At 41.8% G+C, this 7,696-nt stretch overlaps 1 protein-coding gene across 1 annotated transcript in view; it reads right to left on the bottom strand.

Moving 5' to 3' along the window:
- znf438 (zinc finger protein 438) overlaps positions 1-1,085 on the bottom strand; it is a 43,521-nt gene extending 42,436 nt beyond the window's left edge. The window contains exon 1 of the mRNA XM_079181231.1: positions 971-1,085. The gene's annotated coding sequence lies outside the window, so the exon portion shown is untranslated. The remainder of the gene's footprint in view (positions 1-970) is intronic.
- Positions 1,086-7,696: the final 6,611 nt, after the last annotated feature.

A 7,696-nucleotide genomic window follows, 5' to 3' on the forward strand; every position in this document is an offset into this window, starting at 1 on the left:
TAGTGGGGGGGGGGGGGGGGGGGGGGGTGATACGAGTACAAATCTTCTACCGCAGTATATTGTAATGTATGGCATAATGTAGGACATATTCTGAAAAATGTAAAGATCAAAGCATTTCATCACAATGATGCAAACAGAAAAAAAAATTCTGGCAACATCACTGTATGTCATCACATTGCACAAACATTGGGCCCCATCTGCATACATTTAATTTAAAAAAAACTGCAATAAGATAATAACTGGGCTTCGCCTTCTGTTCTCTTAGGACTTGCATTCCTGCTCTAGGTGGGCAACAGGTGTTTGTTATTATAGCCACAGCAACCAAATAGTTGGAAATAACCCTAATGTTGATAATAACTACGTTTATGCTAAATACAGATGACCTCTCTCCAAATGCACAACGCCTGTTAAAAGAAAAGAGCACAAACTGAACTTGAGGTTCACGTCTATATAAAGTACAGGTGCACATCCAGCACTGCCGACATGCAGGAGGAGAGTTGGGGAACAGAAGTGAGGTTGTTTCGCACAGCACGATAACTGTCAGTGCAACGTCTGTTTTCTGCGCATCTTCTGACATGTCGCTGATGTCTGTGTGCAGATATCACTGCGGGGAGCCCCAAGTCTGATGACGTATTAATGCGATGAGAGCACAGCTGCAGGGTTAGCCGCAGGCCTGCTCTGCGTTAGCTACACACACAAACACACGCACAAACACGGCCATACGTTTGTGTCCCCGCTGTTCGTTGCGCGTGCACTTGCACGCAAACCCTGCCACTCTGCGTGGACTGCTATACGAGTTTGCAGCTGTTATTCGTCCTGTAAATGCAGAGCTAAAGCTAAAGGTCCTAGCTGCTGCATGTAAATGCTACCGTGATAACATTGCAAACGAGCGCCGTTCGGCTTCGTTTTCTCTCTCTTTACAGCGGCGGACTGGGTGTTAAATGCTGGATTAACTTTAAACACGGCTCACCTGGATCCCCAGTTATGTGGAGGAAGCGCCTTCAAGCTACGAGGCGCTCATTTTGTCGTAAATACCTGGTAATACCGTCGATCCTCATACATGTTTCTCTCCAGCCATTTTTGAGCCAAACCGTCAACTTGATCCGGCGGGTGGAACAAATATGACCGAGTTATTAATATATGGCAATTTCTCATTTTAATGTGTCCTAAAATAATTAAATGAATTCAAACATGCGTCGAATTGTGTTTCAGTCAGCAATGTGTGGTTCAGGCTGGTGGTGAAGCAACATTCCGTGGTCCCTATTTCCCCGTGCAACCCCGTGTAGGAGAGAATGGTACGGCTCGTAATATCCCGGGGACCTACTTTGCTCTGCTCGGTCAATGCAGCCAATGAGCGGCTTAGTAGTAACTTGTAGCTGCACATCACAGTGCTGTCACTGACGGACAGCTGAGAGGACGTCAGAAACGTCAAAGCGGTCATGGTAGATGGCTGTTTTAACACGTTATAATAATAACGTAACGTTGCCGTAACACTGCGGGAAAACACACACAGTAACATAAGCCTACTTAATTACGTGACGCCAGAATAACACAAACAAGACGCGGTGGAAAGAGTATTCGGTGCTCTTTTTTTTTACAGTAAAAGTAGCAATACTGCATCTTAAAAATACGTCGCTAGTGGCAAATGTCCTGCGTTTAAATTTAAATTATAGGGGCTCTCATGCAACTTTACTAATTATTTTAATGTCTGTGACAAGTCCCTCAACTTTATGGAAGTGCATTAGATTGCTGCAGGAATGACGTATTTTGGTAGGCCAAACCCGGAAGTAAACATTGCACTAGTTCCCTCGACAAAAAGCCAATTGGATTTTTCACAAAATAACCTCTGTGGCAAACACAAGTCTATGACACTTACACGATTTGTACAGCAACATCACAAATGATCACCACTTTTCTGATTGTTTTAAGCCTAAAAGTAGAAAGCTCACATTAAGATACAAACAAATTACACCACTGTATACACAATGAGGCTGCGAACTAGTGTTTGGCGTGATGACGTTTTATAGTGCCATTAAGCCACTTTTTTAATACACGTAGAAGCTTCCAAATTTACGAGAGGGGGGATTTACTGAAGCATTTTATGTTGTAGATCAAAACGTTAAAACCTCTTATGCTTGTGTTAACCACAGACCCTATTTTCAGCATCTAACAAAAACCCCGTTCGAAATACCCACTGACTTCCAGTCGAGGGAAAGTTATGTGAAAAGACTGACTCATTTCCGTGTTTCAGGACTCGATACTGAAGTACCCCCTTTAAGAAAGTAAACTACAAAACATGAAGTAAAAACTACCCTTTATGCAGGATAAATGGCCTCTGTCGGTGTTATGCCATTATATACTGATTATTGTATTTTTTATTAGAGATGCATCAGATGCTTTTCATTGTCGGTGCTGTTCGAGATGGAGCTCACTTTAAGCAGGGATGCACCGATTGATCTATTCCTCTCCTGATGCTGATTCCAATATCAAGCACAGATTAGATATCTATCCCTCTTCCTCACATATTCAAAATTTGGTGTTTAGAAATTACTGACGTCATGTTTGTGTAGGGATCGCTGTGGCCCTGAAAACTGAGTTGGTGAACCACATGACTGAATAGAGGAAACACTGAATATTACAATGACATCCAACTGTAAACTGATTATGTCACAGCTAAATTCCCCAGCTCCTTAATAAGGTCAATATGTTTAAACACCAATCCAGTGTATCTGCTCTGTGCATCCAAGTAGTATATTTACTGGTGGGTAATGTGGTTCCCTGTATAACGATCAAGGCTGAATTACCAAGCAGATAAAAAGGGCAACTGCCTAAAGGCCACCGACTGTGAAAAAAAGGGCACAAAAAGCCCCTGTCAATTGGTCATAATAATTACATTTATTGCATATTTCTTCGTGAAACTGAACCATTAAAATACAACATAAACTCAGACAATGTTGGATTTATTCCTTAGACATGGATGATCCTTCTTGTCCCAGGAGGGAAAGTTGTTTTCAAATCCTGCACAGTCATGTCTCACATGAAAAGCCTGCACACAAGACATGTGATGGATATGGTCATACACACATACTGTACATCCCTGCCCCTACATGAATCCCCACATATACTTACATACACAGGTCCACACATATATACACAAACATCTACATATAGCATTCAACAGGGTATTATATTTACTGCCGCTGTGGCAGAAGGGACAAAACTCCAGCCAAAGCCGGTCCTCCCGTCATATGGCTTGGCCTTGTTTAGTAGAGGGGTCCTGGGTCAAAATCAAGCTTTTATTCATGCACGCATAGTATGTTTGTATTAATACAGTCGGGTATACTGTATATGCACACATCGTGACGAGAGTGGTGGTGGTCATAAGGGGCCCAACAGCAGCATCACTTCTGTTGCTGTTGTAATTGCCAGTGTTCCCACTTGTGTTTTATTCCTACTGCTACAGCTTTGTTTTGTTTGTTTTATGTTACAACACTGTATTAATTATTGCAAGACATTAAAGCAGGGGTAGGCAACTTTAGGCAGCACACTGTAGCTTGACCAATAGTAGTTTTTCATGACAGTTGTGCCACCTGTTATTTACGGTAGTTTCATAGTTCCCCCCCCCCCCCCCCCCCCCTCCCAAATGCATCCCGCGAAGACCCGCCCTACTCTGCCTCTGATTGGCTATACTCGTTGCGTCTTTTGCAGGATTTGTTACGTTTATTGCTGATGAACAAGATGTGTTTTCATCAGAAGGTAGCCTTCTTGTGGAGTGCTCTCGGAGAAAATGTTTGTTTTTTTAAACGTTGCTTTATGTACGTTGCCTTTATGGATGGAATGAAATGACAGATCCGTTGGAGATTTCAATTTGGATATTGTATCCTAATTAATTAATTTAAAAATGGCACTTCATATCAAAAAGTCTGCGTTATAAGGATCGGTTGTGACACAGATGCATAACCACGAGCTCAAGCATTTAGACATGCATATGAATTGACAATCACACATGCACACACACATAACACACACGCCCTTCTTACTGGTATTTCACACAGCGTTCTTGGTGCAATGAAGCATGGTGTTGTTAGTTTTGCAGTTTGAGTCACCTGGGGCTACACATGTCCTGTTCTGTTAACCGCTGTCACAGGCCTCAGTGTATAGTCTGTGGCAGGTGGCGATGTTTGTTTGTTTGTTTGTGTGTGTGTGTGTGTGTGTGTGTGTGTGTGTGTGTGTGTGTGTGTGTGTGTGTATGTGTGTGTGTGTGTCTGTGTGGAAGACAGATGGACAGAAAAAGATCTACTCAGTTTCATGCTGCGCAGGATTTTCTCTGTGTCTTTTTCTGTCTCTTTCGAGCAGCAGCAGCAGTTGTCAGAAGCCTTGAGAACAAAGACGCGCAATCAGGAACTGCAGTACAGGTGTTGTCACCGCTGCGTTTCTGAAAGGCCCCGTTTCATGCTGGTGGCGCTCGGCAAGTAATATCAACATTTCTCATCTCCTAAAACAGGATATGAAAGAGAGTTGTCTTTTTTTGCTGTTACCCTTGATCACTCACTAGCATTCGTGCCTTATGACTGTAACACTTGGTTAAATCCTCAGGTGTCACACTGAACACACATGTTTGAACATTCAAAATGATACGCTATTCTTCTGTAGCGCGTGTGGCTGTGTATTGAGCTATAGGAGCTTTCTTTTTTTTCTAAACAACGTCTTAACTATAGAAAAAGAGTAGTTGTGGCATCCCTACTTTGTGATCAATACAAGGATCTTTAGCTCAGGGCCAAATAGAATTAAGAATTGCTTTAGGATAATGACAGTATCGACCAGCGCTCAGTAAAGCGTTTCAAGCTGTGGCAGGTTAATTCCCTATCTATGGAGGTGTTCAGGGAGCCAGTCTGAGTCAGGTTTTGACGGTCAAAGTAATTCTCTCCAGCGCGGTGGTGCTGCTGTTGCAGCACTATGCACAGCACCTACTTTCCCCTCCCGTGTACCACACAGCCATTTTAAAAGCTATAATTTACAAGCTATTCTCTCGGAAACTCAGACATATGAGAGCGTGGATGCCATCACAGAAATGGAGAAAAGCTGGCGCTCGTGTGGACCACACTAGTAAAAACTGAACTGCGGCAACGTTATGGAACAATTTATCCTCTCCATTGGCATGCGCCTGCATATCCGTAAACCCCAAAAGTCCTCCGGCGACTCACGGATGACATCTCGTGAATTACAGGTCAGTATGAGTTATGGTCAGATCAGGCTACAAAGCATTAAGGCTGACGCTGTAATATAACATAATAACACAATTACAGCATCGCGCAAAAAAAGAAGAAGAAATGGTTAGGCAAACAATCTTAGGAAAGAATTAGCTCTTTTTTGCAAGTTAAAACGGCCGCTTCCTCCAAGGACTCAAAGAATTCTGGCAAGAATACACAGAAAAGTGTTACGAGTTCCCCCTCTTCTTCTCAAGCTGATCTATTTGAGTGAGCACTCCTTGTTGCCTATTCCCTCTGTGAATAGAACTAATTTACCTTGCTCATTATGTGAGACGTTGAGGTGTTTTGATGTTTGGAGATGAAAATGCTTTGAGATGAAATATTCATTTCTTTCTAGTTGGCTTAATTATGTATGTGTCCACTGTCAAGTAGAAAACTCACTGCTCCTGTGAGGGATGTTTCAAGCGTACCTTTTTGCCATTGGCACAGAATACATTACCTCCTTATTACAGGGATTGCCTGGCGTACACTCATATGCAACCTTATGAAAATATTAAATGAAGAGGCTGCACACCTCAGTGGGCACACTGAATAAGCATGAGCGTCTCTTGTTCGTGACTCATAACGTGAAGGTTGGGCTGATTGTCGTGTTTTGCTCATTTAATGCGCCATCCGTCGTTTCAGCCACAACTTTGTTCTTGTAGACAAAGAATATACCTGTACTCTTTGTTCTTTTATTTGAAATAAACTTATTCCAACAGTGATGTAATGAGTTAATGCGCTGGATTATGAGCAGATGGTAAAGGTGCCTTAGGTGTAATTTGTCTAACATCATGAAAGTCGTGTGTGTGTGTGTGTGTGTGTGTGTGTGTATGTGTGTGTGTGCAGCTTTATGGTCATAGCATGTCAAGCTGGGGCTTTTCAAAGTGGCCATGTCAAAGGAATAGGTGGACACTGGGATATATTCAAAATGATTGTGACATGAGAAGATCGATACGTCACTGTACAGTAAATATGAAGCTACAGCTAGTACAGTTAGCTTAGCTCAGCATTAAGGTTGAAAACACGGGCAAAGTTGTAAGACAAAGAAATAACATGTTCATGTATGATCTTTATATATGCTTGTAGGTGAATTTTTACAGATACAGAGTTGGAGTCAGGACATTTTTGGTCTTGTTTGGAATTTAAAAAAATAGAGGCAGGGGGAACAACTAGCCTGGATTAAACTAGTGTGCAACTATGCAATCTTTTGAACTGACTGGCAGGTTAGCTGTTTCCCGCCTATTTCCAGTATTCATGCTAAGCTAAGCATGAACTGACTCCAGCTCCATACTCAAATGAATAGTTTGACATTTTGAGAGATACAATTTGCTTTCTTGTCGAAGGTTACTGTCAATGTTAAATATGAAGGTACAAGCAGCAGCCAGTTAGCGTAGCTTAGCATAAAGACAAAAAAAGTGATGAAACATCTAGCATGGCCCCATCCAAGGTAAAAGGTCAAACCAAATGTGTATTCCAACACCTCTAATGCTCACTCATTAACACACAATATGTTGTTTGTTTAATCTGTAAGCGGAGGTGTAAAATGAACAATGTGTGGTTTTACTGGAGTCTCTGCTGGTTGTTTGACAGCATTAGCCTACTCCAGATATATAGTCACAACTCCCGGCCAAGAAATAGTCCAGCACGTAACCCCCCAAGCTAACCATCTCCTGGCTGTAGCTTCATATCTATCTCTTAGCAAGAAAGAGAATAAGTGTATTCCCCAACACGTCAAACCAAACCCTGAAACATGAGATTTATATAAATCTTCTCATCTAAATTCTTGAAAGAACAAAAGATTCCTTTAAAGAATTACTCTTATTGGACATGTGGGGCAGAGACAAATTAAATAAGAGAGTCGGCTGAAATGTCTGTAAACTGAAGAAAGGTACTAATTACGTTTAATATTTCCTTCCTCTTTGTTGGATAGTCTGCCTGTGTTCAGCATGTGTGTGTCCTAGCGTTTGTGCACGTGTGTTTGTATGTGGGGTTTCCAACAGCCTGGCTTTGATGCTCTTTGGACCTCTTCTCCTTTCCAAGCCATGAAGTCAAGGCCCTCTCGCTCTTTCCAAAGTTGTAAAACATGAAAATGAAACACTTGCCTATCTCACTTTCAGTTTTGTCCAGATGTCATATTGAATAAGTGTTGCTCTCCACATGTTTGTAATAGGGACGTTTGGTGGAGCGAATACTCAAGAGGTGATCAGGGTAGAAAACAATTAAAATACTACATGTACGAGAAAATGCCCACACCAATCTATTATACCCAAAGTTCTCTCCTTCATGAACATCTTCCTGAGCATCTGTATCATTGTCTTCAACAAACAGTATGAGCAGTTTCCCACGTTCTTTACATAATACTGTCCTTTTAAATATAGCCAGGAAAAGCTTTAGAGGAATTCAGTAATTGAACCAAATCTTGGAATGCTTCTCTGATCATTTCA

The sequence above is a fragment of the Pholis gunnellus genome (assembly GCF_910591455.1).
Source record: "Pholis gunnellus genome assembly, chromosome: 20".
In the NCBI taxonomy this organism is placed as follows: Eukaryota; Metazoa; Chordata; class Actinopteri; order Perciformes; family Pholidae; genus Pholis; species Pholis gunnellus.